Source organism: Talpa occidentalis, unplaced genomic scaffold (assembly GCF_014898055.3).
Source record: "Talpa occidentalis isolate TD23 unplaced genomic scaffold, MPIMG_talOcc4v2.1 talOcc4.4, whole genome shotgun sequence".
Classification (NCBI taxonomy): Eukaryota; Metazoa; Chordata; class Mammalia; order Eulipotyphla; family Talpidae; genus Talpa; species Talpa occidentalis.
In genome coordinates this window covers 18065138-18081213 of record NW_023604295.1, presented here as the reverse complement: position 1 = coordinate 18081213, position 16076 = coordinate 18065138, and the positions used below count along the sequence as shown (strand labels likewise).

Below are 16076 nucleotides of genomic sequence, written 5' to 3'. Positions count from 1 at the left end.
AGCTTATCAGTGATTTCAGCTGCTTACCTATCCATTCTTTACAGTTTTGCTCCTTTTGGCAAAATGAACATATTTCATCTTCCCCAAATAGAGCTAATCAGTTAACTTTAAAAAAGTTCTTAAAAACTTAAATGTTTTAATCGAATCTTCCTGGTTATTGGACAGTACAAAATAGCATCACGTTCATTTGTAACAAAAATGAACGTGCCATTCGATTCATTCAGTTGATAATAAGCTGTCATGCTTTCATCCTACTTAGTCTCTGTTTTGATTTCTGAGGTTTATCTATGATCTATAGCAGTCTGAAAATATTACACCAGTAAGATATTTTGAGAAAGAGAGGACAGAGCGAGAGTGGACACATTCACATAAATTTCACTTCAGTGCATTGTTGCATTTATTGCTAATCTCATACCATGTCTAATTTATAAATTAAATGTTATCATAGGTATGTACATATGGAAAGAAATAGAGAATATGTAGGGTTGGTTCTATTCAGGGCTCCAGGTGTCCACTGGGGGTCTTGGAATATATCCTCTGAGAATAGGGAAGGACAATTTTCCCTGATTGGATCCTTTTAATGTGCAGTGTGATGTCCTTAAACTTTTCAGCTGAACATTTAAAAAAGAGAGGTGATTAAATAAGTGAAACCATTGGTGAGTTAGCTTGCCAAGTAAGTGGGCAAATTCAAAGAATACAGCTGTTCTTCATAGGGAACGTTACATGTATTTGCTTCCAGAATTACTTATTTCAACTAATATCCAAAGTAACCTAAACTGTCATTGACATTTAGGAAGGTACTTACTGCAGTAACTCATAAGAACTAAAACCATAAGCTGGTGTCCCAAGTATGCAGTTTTCAGTCAAAAATATTGGGAGGTTTGAATTATTCATCAAATAGTGTCATGAGGATTGGTATAGTGCTAAGAACTACTGCTTAATACATTGGGTTATATTTGATAATTTCATAATCCAGGGAGTTTAAAATTATTCTCATATTAAAAAAATCCATATGTCAGTGTCTCTTTTCTGAGACATTCTGATTCAGGAGTGTTTGCTGCTCTTGGAACAAGATCCAAATTTTTCCCCATGGTCTGTAAGCCCTTTAGCAATGAATTTTTGCTCCCCCATCTCACCCAACTGATCTCAGGTCTTGCCTTCCTAGGTCTCTGGCTGTTCTCTAGTAGTGCCAGTCTCATTTATTGCTTTTAACATGCTGAGTGTCTCTCTGTAAGCGGGCAGAATTAGGAGCATCCTGGGACCCCAAACCTGCCTGCTATAAATGGGTTCTGCCATCTGCTGCATAAATACAAAACAGACTCTTAGTGCATAAGACCTTCAATTGAAAAAAAAAAAAAAAACCTTTCACAATTAGTGTGCAATAAAGTGAAAAGAGAGAATATAGTTAAACTAGATCCCCATGAAACACCCAAAGTTACCCATCCCCTCGTGTGTAAATGCCCACTCAAACAGGGTTGGGCCAAAAGTCAAGATACAGGCTGCCATATGGGTATCTGCTTCTGTGTCCCCCAAGTCCCCGATACCAGTCCAAGACTGAGAAGCATGCACAGCTACTTCTTCACATGTCTATCTGTTCCATGTGCCTCCTCCAAATCTTCTCTTGGTCTTCCTGCCTTTCTGCCTTCCTGCCTTTTCCTAGTCTTTTTTATCTTGTCCTTCGTGCTCAGATCTACCCTTCTTTGGGTGGGGCAGGGAACATGGAACCTCCCCTTTCTGTGGATATTAAATATTAAACTGTTACATTTCTTGCTTGGATCTTTCATACAAACTAGCCCTACTCACAGAGAAATTGTTGCTGGGTAGGGCATTCTTATTTTTCAAATCGCATTTCTTTTTTCAAAAGATTTATTTATTTATTTATACAAGCACTGGGTACAGTCAGAAGCGCGGGAGGGTGAGAGGATTCACCAGAGCCAGAGCGGGGAGCAGAACAGGCAGACCAACTGAACACACTGCTGAGGGGAGTAGCAGATGCGGCAGGAGAGGTCTGCTTCACCATGTGAGGTTCTCACTGGTGGCCGGGGATTGAACCGGCACTGCAGAGGCTGCGGGCAGCTTCGCAGCCCAACGCTCAACCACTGCGCCACCAGTGGAGGCCCTCAAATCTCATTTCACATATCATCTTCTGGGGAACTTTACTCTTGGCCTATTCTGAGTATCCTCTCTATGTATGAACTCTTTCTCTTCTTACTCTGATTATTCATTGTTATAGCATATAATCCTCTAATTACTTTTTCAAATTTTATAAGTATATATTTAGCATCAGGAATATTTGTAGCATATTTGTTGAATAAATTTTGTCTTTAAAACCTGAGAATGCTCAAAGGGAAAAAAAGAATGTTTAAAAAATGCATAGGTTCAAGACCAAAGGACTACTTAATATAAAATATTGTCAATATCTACTTCATTTTATGAGTTATTTCAGAAATTTCATTTTGAAAGTAGGTTTCTATTAAATGATTCATGTCTTCAAAGATCAGTTGCCAGTTTATTGCAAGTCTCAATGGTTTATTTTTCAAACTGTAAATTATTTTCCATCTAAGTTTATGGAAAACTTAAAGCTCTCTAGAAATACTGTCATGTTCCAACTTTTAATCAACTGTTTTTAAAAGTAAAATATAGGCTAAGAGGGCTATGTTATTCCCATATTGAAAATATTTCACAATATTTCTGTTGCTATTCAAAATTGAATTACACTAGCTTTTGTTTGCAAAGATATAACACCTCAAATATCTCAATTATATGTTTTAAATTATTAAGCAGGAATCGAGAAGTGTGAGCCAGTGGCCTGGATTTCCAGCAAAAAATTTCAACTGGAAGCTTTTTTTGAAGAATTATATTGACTACGATCTATTTTTTCCAAAACTATGCTGATACAAATTTTCTTTGATTCGAGAGCACAATAGCTGTTTGATGGGTTTCACTTAGAGTACCGATCAACAATGAAAATGTATAAAGTTTTCATTGCCCATTTAACACTTACTATAACTTTATTTATAGGCCTATGTTTTGGGCATGCATAAAAATTAAGTATACAGTTTTAGTTTTTAAAAAGCATACTTTAAATGATTATTTTGTGGAAATTCATTCATTCAAGTTACTACTTTTACTATAACAATGCATTCAGTGGTAAAGTAATGGCAAATTATATTGATTATAGTTCTTTAACGTTCCTTCAATGTAGAAAATATGTGTTATATCATTTTATAGATGAAAACCAAACTTGAATGAGTAATTTTAATTAAAAAAAAATCACATTTCAGCCCTATTTGTTCTTCAAATGTTAAAGAAAAATACATTAAGGGAGTATATAGCTAGTGATTCTGTCCTTTAGGATATCCAGAAATCCAGATAAAGTTGAATAGACTGTGAGGATGAGTCTGTTTTTGAAACTTCCATGTTTGCCACTCATACAAAAGGAAGTATGATGGAGTCGCATACAAAACCTTAAGAAATGTGAACTACCGTTTCAGGATGCAGATTCAATGTTGTAGTTTTTAGTATCTCCTGCACAGCTTCAGGAACAAGGAAAAACATGACCATTAAAACCAAAACTGTAAGGTCCACATGGAAATTTTTTTTATTTTAAGTGCCTGTGTTTAAACACTAAAGTTTAAGTGATACTGAAATTCCTTTTAAATGCTGACAGCCAGCCACTTGAAGTGAACTTTCTGCATAAGTGATAGTATTATGAGTGGCCTAAGCTGAACTTTCGCCTAAAATGCTTTTCCCTAAAATGGATGACACTATCCTGGTGTCATCTGAGTTGCTGTCAAAGGCTCAGCCTACCTGTCTCTGACCTCTGCATTCCAGATTTATTAAGTTCATTGGGGCCCAAACTGAGCATGACTTGTGCAAGTCATTTGTGAATGTGGCGCTTGCTCTGGTCAGAGAGAAGCAGAACAGAATTAGATGCATTCAGTGGTGTCCAGCACGGGAAACCAGAAAGCACAACTGACATTACTGGTCAAGCCCATAAACCATCAAATGCTGAGATATGGAAAAGAACTATGTCTTCTTGGCAGTGAGAGTCTATCTAGAGACTTTGGCATTGGGTTCATTGGCCTGTCCTTATTCGTGCAGGAAATACAGCATTTAAAGTACCCCTTTCTGGTTAGAAACATTTTGGGCTCCTTAAAACATCTGGGAATGCTTTCACATCTCAGATCTTATTTTAGATGGTGTTTGAGAAAAATTCAGTCCTAGAACCTACCTCTGGTCAATAAAAGGATAATTTCAATAACAATAGTTGCAATATATTACTGAACTATGACAGAGAAGCATTTGTAGAAAGAAAAACATAGAAACAAAATTTGAAATTGTATTTTTCTAAGTAGGAAAAATTTTCCCAAACTCCAAAATTTCATAATCATGTGATTTGCATAAGTGGCAGTCTTTCTGATAAAGCAATCCACAATGATTTAAATTTAAATTATCCTCCTTATATGGAAGGGGCAGAACATATTTTGAATAAGAAGTATATTTAAAAATGACATTTGAGAGAAATGTGAATTGCACTCTTCTTGAAGACAGTCATTTATTACTAGCTTTGGGGAATCAGGAGACTATTTAAATTAAAATGTTTAAGATTGATGTGAAAAAGGAAATATCCTAGTTTATAAAATAAAAGGACAAAATATATTTACTATTAGTGTTGTTGTATAGTGGTTTATCTTGAGCTTTCAAATCATTTACAAATATGAAGAGAATCTTACTTTTGATATATGGATTGAAATGCAATTCTAGTGTGCGTAAATGGAATAAACAAAGAACATATATCTCTTGTGTGCTGACTTGTACTTTGTCTAAGAAAACTTCTAGAAACAGAAATCTCTGTAATTTTGAGACAAGATAAGATTAATAAAATAAAGATATTTATTGAGAGATGAGCGGAAGGTGGCATTTGAAATAATTTCATATGCTGATTTCAAAATAGCATTTTTGGTGTGTGCAAATCTTTCCTGAAATATCAATGACTATAATAATGTGTTTCTCACATTATAGTCAATGTAGAGAGAATCCTTCCTACTTATACGCTGTTCATTGTGTTTAATTTTTTTTAAACCCAACTTTGACAAAGAATACACTTTTAATTTTTGGTTGTATCCAATGTCTCAATACCACTTTAGGCATGTTTGCTTTAAATATACATGTACACTAATTAGAAAGAAAACAATTCACCAGGAGCTATATCACATACAGCCCTGCAAATGCTATGAGCTTTTCCCCAGGATCCATATTGTCCTTGGACTTGGCTGTTGTATTATACTTTAAATGGAATTGATTGTGTGGTTGTAATGAAAGTAACAGATTGATTTCTATCCAGTGTTACAAAGAGTAAATAGAAAAATGTTCCTGTCTTGACCTGCATTCATAACGATGGGATTTGCTAGCTTTAGACCCAATTCTTAATAAGAGATAGGATGCAAATGTAATAAAACTGGCTTGAAAGTTTAAGGATCTTTTCAATGCTCATCAAAGATGTTTCTTGTTGCATTTAGATGTGTTGTATTGATTAGATCACAATCACCTAGGAAATGCTACTCTCTTTAAATGCTATTCATAATTTATCATGTAATTAGCATTCATATGGGCTTTTATAGACATATTAAGATTATTGAAGTGGGGGTTATAACACAGTGGTATACTTTTTAATTGTCTTTAAAATTGAATTGCCTTTTTTAGTTATTTAAGTGAATGATGACGGTTTAACTTCAGATTTATTCAACTGCTTCTTTATGGTTAACAAATATTTTTGACTGTGGAGTAAATTTTTACATTGTAATATATTAAGAAAGGTGTGATACTACTATGTTGTCATAGCAGATCATAGCTACATTTTTTTTCTGACAAATAATTCCTGCTGAATATTCATTCAGAATTACCTTATCATTTATTAAGGCATGGATGCTTGTTTCCAGTAATAAACTCAGTTATTTTCCTTCAATGTTTTCCTTAATAATTCAGAAAATAATCAAACTTGAGTATTACAATTACAGTTTTACTCTAGTCATCAGGACTTTATAAACCTCTTTTCTTATTTGCTCTTTAATAAGTAAAACTCAGGCCAATAGACTAGGGAATTTAAAATATAAAGTACAGTAGGTAGCTTCATTTTGCTATAAATGAAGGAATGCAGATAAAAAAGAAAAAAAAATCTAACAATTCATTTGTAAGCAACAGTTTCTTAACACATTATGTGACTTTTTTGAGATTTGTTTTATGTTTTGGGTAAAACAGTTTACTATAATGATGCCTAGATGAGACAAAACAAAACAAAACAAAACAAAACAAAACAAAACAAAACAAAACAAAACAACTAACACATTTGACTGCCGATGTTTCTCAGTTGTATCTCCAAGAGCTCTCCATTCTTCCCAACCCACTTGATACCCTGCAGGTTGCGCAGACAATTCACAGGAAAAGCTTAGACATCGAGCTTGCACGCTTCTTGACTCCATTTTAAACCTTTTGTTCACACCAGGGTGGCATTTTTTCACACCACATGTGGCAGTTTTGACTCCTATCCAACTTGTCTTATAAAATCAAAGTCTGTGATTTTTTTACATTCACAGGGCTGCTTCCTGCACTGCTACTGCTGTTTGTCTCTATTCTAGTGATTGGTGCAGAAGTTTATAGCAAAATGTGTTTTAGGGAAGGGAAAGAAGAAAGCAATGTGAAAAATGTTCTGGTCTGAAATACAGGGGATAAATTTTGAACAAAACAAAGGTTAACTCTACAAAGATAGCACATGAAAATCATACACATTTCCTTCTTTTTTTGTTATTTTTTTACAGTACTATAATGAATAGTAAAGTAATTTTTATAATAGATAATGATATCACTTTTGGTTACATAATTTTTTTCAAAGCTTTCATGTAATTAGAAAACAAAGTGACATCCTCAGACAAATACAATTATTTTCTCATAAAATTTTGTAATCAATAGGTACAAATAATTTTATTTTTACATGTGATCTTTCATCATACCCCATTTGATGTTAATTCAACCATGAATAAAATAAAATTTATTGTTTAGAAAATTAATACTTTGAACTGCAACATTTAAATAATTTCTGCGTCTACTTTATCAGTCCTAAAAGTTTTATTCTTTCCTCTATGTTTAATTAAAAATCTCACTTTAGTACATATTCTTTGCATATTTTCTAATAAAAATTACATGAATATTTCAGATACATTATATAGAGCAATAATTATGAAATAATAACAGTGGTGGAAAATTTTACTAAATGCAAAGGTAGTCTGCATTGGTATGTTTGTGCAGTGATTATTAGGAAGGCTATAAAGGTTACAAATAGGAAATCCTTGTAGGTGATCTGGAATAATAAATACAGATATATGTTTTTCCTTTGAATTTCTTAGGCTGTTTTAGAGGTTATCTTTTATTTGTACTAGCAAAAGCATGTAAATTAATTTTCTAAAAATATTCCTTAAAGATTATTTAATTCAGTTTTTTTTTTTTTGTAGGGAGTGTAGGGTAAGATTTCTATTTGAATCAACAGCCAGTAATTGTATGATTTCTTATATTTTCTGAAAATTTTAAACACTAATATTCTTTTATTTTTAAATTACTATTTTTGAACAATACAAGTCATTCACAAATAAGAGAAAAATCAGTTAATAGAAGCAAATATTTACTGCAATAATGAGTATTTTTAACAATGCTAACACATTTTAAGATGAAAGAATCTTATTGTACATCTTATTAAAATTTTAGCTACAAAGCCAAATTAAATAGTGATGTCATTTTAGTTGCTGCTATGTGTTAACTATTAACTAGTTAGTTCTTATGCAGAAAAGAAGCATTTTTGCTTTGGGAAAAAATATATAAAAGAAGTAGATTATAGTTTTTATGCCTTCTTCTAGGGAACACCTACATAAATCCAGTGCACCTGAATTATTCATTACAGTATTTGAAATATGACATGGTTTCATTATATTGAGAAATACCTCAATTTAGAATTTAATTTTTTTGTACTTTTGGAAATAAAAAACGATGGACAAGAACATACCAGAGAAATAGCATTTTCATGTAAGTTCTGTAATACTAGATGAGCCAGCAGACAGAGTAACTGCTTACTTTTCCTTTTACATATGGATAGCTATTTTAACTGCAACTCCTATAAAGTAAGAGAAAATAATGCAAAAAACCAAAATGTTTTCAAGTAAAAACTAAATCCAAATTGTTAATGTAAATAAAACTCTGTAAAACAAATGAAATACAATGGATTTTGTTGCCTGGAGTTTGTTTATGATATACAGATATTTATCAAGTACAATCTTTTGCCAGTCTCTCAGTTAATTTAAAATCTAGCTTCATTAGAAAGAGAAAGGAAGAATTATATTTAAATGAAAAAAATTATAAAGAGCAAATAAAATTCTTGTCTTTAAAAGCAAAACATAAAATTAAAAGCAAGTAAAATATCTAAATAAACACATACCTATCTAACTGAAGTTTGGTATTAATCCCTCATGTAAAATTAAACAGCATCTGGAAATCTAACAAACCATTGAAATTAAGAATATGACAAACACAGAAAAAAATCATCATCTAAAGAAATGTAAATTCAGTTTATGAAAGAAAATTTACCTACTTTTGCAGCTCAACTGTTTGTTGAAAAAAGTATGCATTTATTTCATGTGCATGCCAAAGAGATAGATTTAACTCGTCATTTTTCATTATCTAGAATAGAAAAACTCCAACTTTTATTGCATTAAGTTTTCTTTCCTCCCCTCCCATCCTATTCCCTCCTTTTCTTCAGACTCTCTTCTCTCCAGCATGTCTTCTATTTGTGGTGAATAAAATAAGACCCCCAAAAAGACACACAAAATAACCACTACCCTGCTGAAGAGCAATAGGTTTTCTGCCTTTGGTCTGTCCTTATATGTTAATAAAATCAGCTCAGACATTCTGCCACCAAATTCAGCTTGGAAGTAATCCTCTGCTACTTAAAGCTGGATGAAAAGAGTACTCATTGTGAATTATGTTTCATCTGTCACAATAACCTTCTTTATTCTGTCATGGACCTCCCTTTTGCCTGTGGCAATTAGAGAAAATAGGTATGCCTTGAAGTATGAGATAGTGGTTTCTTAAAACAAAACAAAAACTGATGACATACAGACAATGCTTGCTAAGCAATATCTTGAAGATAGGCATTATGAGACATTTGGAAGTGATTCTGATTTTCTAAGGACTCAGTAAAAGACAACATTCTAGAATGAGCAGGTGGTATAGTTGCATCGGTTATTGTCAACTGAAGTTATTAATGGCAAGCAGTGAATTGTAATTGTATTCATTGTATTAAAATGAAATATAAACAATATATTCTCATATTAGCACAGACTTTCTAATTAAATAATAAGATACATACTATAAGCCTGTGGTATTTATTTAACATACCAAATCACAATAATGAATTTATATACCTTTAATTATATTTCAGTACTCCATAATAATATTTTCACAAATGTTTTAAAGGGGAAAAACAAAGAAAACTTTTCCATTAACAGCACTTATCAAACAAATTTGTTTAACTTAAAATCAATGTGATTATTTGATTTACTTACTCTTACAAATCACTGAAATTACCTTGAGGCAGTTCAAGTTCACCTTTCTGGAATTAAATCTGTTAAATGATAGACATCCTAATCATCTTCTTAAAAGATACCTCAACTTTTGGCATAAGAGCATATAGTATAAGTTATACCACTTCAAGTTACAAATGAGTTAAGCTACACAGTCTTAAAAAGCTGCAAAGGAAAAAGTAAGCATAGTTACAAGAAAAGCAAATGTTCCTTCTGATACCAAAAGTGAGTCACTGCTACTGAAGTAACTCAGTCATAAGAGTTGGTTAAAATAAATGCATATAAATAATTTAAACTAACCCCAAATTCACAAAGTCTGAAGAAAAAAAAATCTTAAGACTGAAAGGAAACCTTTTGGCCCACCGCACAGGTTGGGCACAAAAGTGCTTGCTAAGCTATCTATTTCACACATGCAACGACAGAAGGTTCGATATTCATTCGATCGATGAGTGAAAAGGCACAATGGCAAAATCAGACAGACTTCTTTTCAAATACAGATCTCCAATGTCCCTCCACAGTCTACAGATGCACGGCTGGTGGTGTGGCTCAGACGGAGCAAGGGTTACATCAAGGCTGCTCTCTGGACTGTGCAGAGTCTAGACCAGTGAACTGCAGCATCATGCCCTTTGAAGAAGAGGCAAGTTCGGTTATGATGAAGAAAAATCAAGGCGTACCCCTTGTCACAATAGGGAGCAGCTCGAGGCTGCAAAGAGGTAAGCAAGGGTAAGAAGAAAACGGCATCTGCTTCCATGGTTACAGGCCAACTATGAGAACCTTGCTTTTCAAGGGAGTCTGTTCTCAGGCTCCCTCACGGGGTATGTCATGCATTATAAGCAAAGGCAGGTTCAGCTGAAATCCACATAGTTATTTCAGAGTAAAATGATATGGAGCACATGGCTGGCAGAAAAAAAAAGTCACATGACTAAGAACCAGACTTGGGCTATTTCAGAATAGATTTTTTTTTCCATATACTAGTTTAAATAAAGACATAAATTTATATAAAACCAACAGCGATGATGAACATGACTTTCATTTCTTAGGCTTGTATGTGAGTAGAGTTCAAGGGTCAAGATAATACCTCCACCTCCCTTGCAGGCCCACGCAGCTTATTGTTAAAATAGCTTTATCATGGATATCATTTAAAAATATTTCCCTTTTGTTTGTAGGACTATAACCTAATATAACATGGAATATATGCTATGGTGGATCTCTCTTTCTGATTAGGTTCTCTTTGATTTCCTATTATGTATTTTCCCATGTTTATGTTCATTTCCATGGTTAGATCTCACAAGGAGAGCTAGGAGGTTTGGTGAAAAACTTCTTTGGCATGGCATTACTGTTCTAAGAAAAGTGCGGGTTTTCTCTGTCTTTAGAAATATATACTTTTTAGTGAATTCAAATCTGTGTCAAAATCATAAGCTTCTGACAATAGTTGTTTCCTAATTCCTGAATTTATATTGTATTCATTGCTCCATGATGCATTAATCAGTGTAAACTCAAACAGAAAAGTTTTTTTTCTTTTCTCTGAGATGATTTGTTAAAGTTGAATTCTGTGATATGACCAACAGGCTGATGCTATTTGATTAAAAATTTGACGAATGTGAAATGTAGTATATTCTGTGTTATTGGGGTAGGTCTACAATAATACACAAAATGCAGAGGTATGAATAATTAACATAGATAAAACACTCCTCTAGCAATGTTTCATAACTGAATATTAGAAGAGCTTATCTTTGGTTATGTTCCAATGGCATAAAATTAACTGCAAATGTTCAATGCAATTTATCCTTTGAACAATTTTTTGTTGCAAGTGTATTGTTAAAATTAGGAAGCAAAAAAGGAAAGAATGCACCAAACAACTCCATTAAATTTATTTTACAGTTATGGTATGTATATTTACTATAAATGAGCACCTTGTGATCTTGTTATATGTAGATATTCATTTCAAATACTTACCTTGAAGGAAAATCATTGTCTAGCTTTGCAAATGCAATTAAGTGTCAGTGACCATAAGAGCATCAGTTTTATCCTCTGAATTGAGAAATCAGAAGAGAGTTTTCTTGGTGTGTCTCTCTATATTGATGCTGGATTTGAGCTAGTTTCCTGGGCAAATACATGCATGTTGTTTTGTTTCTTTAAGTGTACGGAGATACACTAATTTCTATGCTTACAGGGTGAGTAAAGCAAGCATATGGCATAAAAATGAACTATTGAAGTGTCACTATTTTAGTATAATAACATTTCATACACTATTATACACAATGAACATATCTTAAGGCAGTCTTGTTCTAGTTTCTTTAAATAATTTACATACTGCTGAGATAATTCAACATAAGAGTTTCTTTGATGTAACAACAGATCATACTTGCTGCCAAAGGTCAAATACCAGTTTTTTCTTCAGTGGAAAATTTACCTGTCAATTCTCTAAAGAAAAACAAAACAAAACAAAAAGCAAATGTGCTAAGGTTTACATATTGCATGATAACTTGTGAGTTGTAGTTAAAGGAAAATGAAGCTTTAGCATGAAATCTGTTGTAAAATAGATAATTGGATTCTTGACTGTTTTCTTTTCCCCCCAGCTAATATTTAGCCATTAGTCTTGCTCTTTTGTTTTTCAAAAACATACTCATTTTATGAATATTTATGTGTGGACATAAATTATACTATCTTGCCAAATGCGAATATGCAAATAGTTGAAGACATCCTCATAGAATCAGATTGATAGTATTTAAAATGCTATTACTTTAACACATTAATATGCAGCTAGGATATTTAATATTGAGTATTAATGCTATTAATATTGAGCATTAAGTACAACTTCTTTTTATGTGATATTTTCTGATTCTGAGGTATGTATTCATTGAGTAATCTCCATACTGCATGCAGCATATAAACTCCACTCATATAAGATGTGTAAGTTTTCATTATTCCTCAGAATAAATTTTAGAATAATTTGTGTGTTTTGCTTTTCCCATTGTAAAATCAGGAAAAGAAAACTAAAATTAGCTGCCCAGTGGTTCATTCACCCTTATTGGTAAAATAAAAGGACTGAAAATTTCCATTGGGTTAATGTTTCATAGTGCCTTGACTATAACAGATGCTCAATAAATAGTAATTGACTAAACCTGTGATTGTACCAATGAAGCAATTTTCTAAAAACTAGTCCAAACTCATGAAAGATGGGCATGAATTTTTTCTATTTATTCACAAATCTTTCTCTTTTACCTTTTTTCTATACTTAAATGAGTGCTTTTGTCAGTAATCAGTGATTACAGAATGCCTACTGGGTGTCCAGTGAGACCAGAAGTATGTCACCAGAGCCGAATTTCCCAAATGGGATTCAATAAAGTCCTATTATTCCGAGAAATGTTACTAGGTGTCCTGACCAATAAATAAATAAACAAATGAATAAATAAATAAACTCAGGAGTCAAATAAATATGAGAAGGATCTTATATTAAATGGCATTAAGTAGATTTTTTATAGATAGTATTTCTTAGGACATTAGAAAATTATTATATATAGAAGAGGGTGATATACTTGATATCATTTTCCAAAGTTATTTAATCAATTTTTCATAAAATGCTTAGGTACTGAATCTGGCTAAACCAGTTTGGATGAACTGATAGTAACTATCGCTTATTAACCTTTACTTTCAAAAGATATAATTTTCTTAGTTTGAAATTGGCTATGGGAAGGGTATTTGTACCATAAATGTCAGGAAATATTGCAAATTAGGCCCTTTTTCCTGACCATTTTTACAACTAGACTGTAATATCCTAATATCCTCTTTCAATCCATATTTGTAGCTAAGTTGTAACTATTATAAGACTTATGACCTCTGGAAGTTTAGTAAATTCAGAAGTTTTCTATTCAGTAACATGTATAAAATACAAAACTATTTAAATCAGTTCTGGAGATTAGACATAAAATAGAAAGACCACATGGAAAATCTAATTTTTCTTTAAAGACATTCTAATTCTTCTTTAAAGATTCAACTTTTATATCAGGAAGTCATGTAATTTATTTCATTTCTCTAATTTACCTGGATAAAAATCTCTATTCCTTTTTTATCAAAACTCATTTATATTCTGATATATAATTAATTATTTCCAAGTGAAGTCTTGATGATTGGGTTCTCAAAATTCCCCGTCATACTTTAAACATATCTCTAACTCAAATTCACTTTATTATCATTGAATTTTTACAAAACTGAGATGAGGTATCTTGGTGTAATTATACTTTTGTATTGCATATCATCTAAATTCAGATACATTATTAGAGGCAAAAACCCAGTTAATCTTATATGAGTTGATGTTATTAGGAGGAAAACAAATTAGAAAATCTATGAATGGATTCATTGAAATACAAATATTTGACTCACAAGCTACCTAATTTCCAGCTTATCTTTTACATATTAAGTTACTATAGGTAGGCTATAGCTAGAATCTCTAAATATGGGTGCTTCACAGTATAGATATTTAGTTAAATAATAAATGACTTAAAATCACGAATGGGCTTTTTCGTGGTCTCATTGCTTGAAGAAATAAGTACTGCGGTGACATTTTTTAAAGGGACACTGGGAACCAATTTAGGATCATAAGTGGGATCATTTATATTATTTTTCTAATTTACATTCCCAACCACATGCACCCAAAACACTATATGCACATCAGCTTATATGGCCTTCAAATTAGTTAATCAATTTAAGAGTCCATTTATGGGCCAAGTATAGAGCTATTCATAGGGAAACATGATCAATCAAACCTGATTAATATCTGGTCTCTGATGCTGTGGAGATCATTGTCAAGTGTGAGAAGAAAGCAGCTTCAATGTGCTGTTATCATGATAGAAAATCATCTGAATATAACTGTCTACATTAAATATAATATATAACTCTTTCATGAGTGCCAGGAATTCTCCAAGTTTAATTCCAGAATCTCATACACTTTTTGGATTCTACTCTCTTCACATAATAGGTTTGAAAAATCACATAGTTCCATGGTCACAAATATAATATTGAATAGTTTAGCCAAGATGACAAGGATATGACTCTTAATACTGTTCTAAGAGTAAGCAAAGACAGATAAAGTACAGAAACTAGCTGTATGTCTATTTATAAACACAAGGAAGCATTTCACATAAAGTCAAGCGTCGCAAAGAATACATCACCATTATCATAAGGAAAGCACCATCAATTTTAAATCCAATTTAAATTCTCATAGGCATTCAGCTTGGCAGATACTTTGTCCATAAGTGCGTATGTATGAAATATGTGTTTGAATACTCATTGAATAAGCTATTTCTTGTAGTTGGAAAGATCATTTTAACATGCTGATATTATACTTCTGAGAACTCTAAAGCCAACCCAAAGTAAAAGATTTTACTCTTCCAGCAAATTGACTATATGGGACATACATACACAACTTTTACACCGGAAAATTCTCTTCTAGGCCATATAATCACAAATATTTTTTTTGTTCCAACAGTATAATTTTAAAGATATATTATGAAAAATATTTATATATGAAAAATTTTCAAATTGTCATTGATATGTATTTAATGAAAAAAATTTTGCTTTGGATAAATTTATAAGCACTAGGTCTTTTGGTTTTAAAAAGAAAAAATCCTTTTATATGTTTTTAAGAATTTTGAAAATGCAAAATGTGTTTTAAAAATTTTCTATTTAAAAAATTTAATTTGGGCTTCCCTGGTGGCATAAGGGTTAAGTCTCAGCACTATCATGGCTATTGCCTGGGTTTGATCTAGGCCAGGGAGCTAGCACACATGGAACAGCAGACTTCTCCTGCCTCACCACCTGCTCCCCTCAGCAGTGTATTTCAGTCAATTTGCCTGTTCTGCTACCCACTCTGTCTCTGTTGAATCCTCTCACCACCACACCCCCCCATCTCTGGTATATATGTCAGTTCTTCTAAGCAAAAATAAATAAATATTTAAAAATATTTTTAAAAAATGAATAAATAAAAAAAAATTAATTTCTCTGAACCTAGATCAACTATCCTGCCTTTTTAAAAAAAGATTTATTTATTTATGCATACAAGAACTGGGGTACAGTCCAGAGGTGTGGGGGGTGAGAGGATTCACCAGAGACAGAGTAGGGAACACAACAGGCAGACTGACTGAAATACTCTGCTAAGGGGAGCAGCGGGCAAGGCAGGAGAGGACTGCTGTGCCATGTGGGTTGCTCGCTGGCTGGCTGGGCATTGAACTCATGCTGCAGAGGCTGTGGATAGCTTTATGGTGCTGTGCTTAATCCTTGTACCACTAGGGAAGCCTACCCTGCCTTTAAACTTATTTCTTTCTCACTGGGACCTCCTTATTTTCTATTTCTTCCCTCCTTTTTATCTACTCACTTCCTATTTATATTTACTAAGATAAAAATTAGTAAAGTTAACAAAGCAGAGAATAATGGGAAAATTTTAAATATATG

At 32.7% G+C, this 16076-nt stretch overlaps 1 long non-coding RNA gene across 9 annotated transcripts in view; it reads left to right on the top strand.

The window, feature by feature from the left end:
- The window catches only part of LOC119257267 (uncharacterized), a 422247-nt gene that overhangs the window by 175694 nt on the left and 230477 nt on the right, over nt 1-16076 (top strand). Inside the window, exon 5 of one of the 9 annotated variants that reach the window (XR_005127989.2) lies at nt 10145-10339. The exons of the other annotated variants lie outside the window; for them this stretch is intronic. This is a non-coding gene — a long non-coding RNA (uncharacterized LOC119257267). The remainder of the gene's footprint in view (nt 1-10144; nt 10340-16076) is intronic. 9 annotated transcript variants of the gene reach the window in all.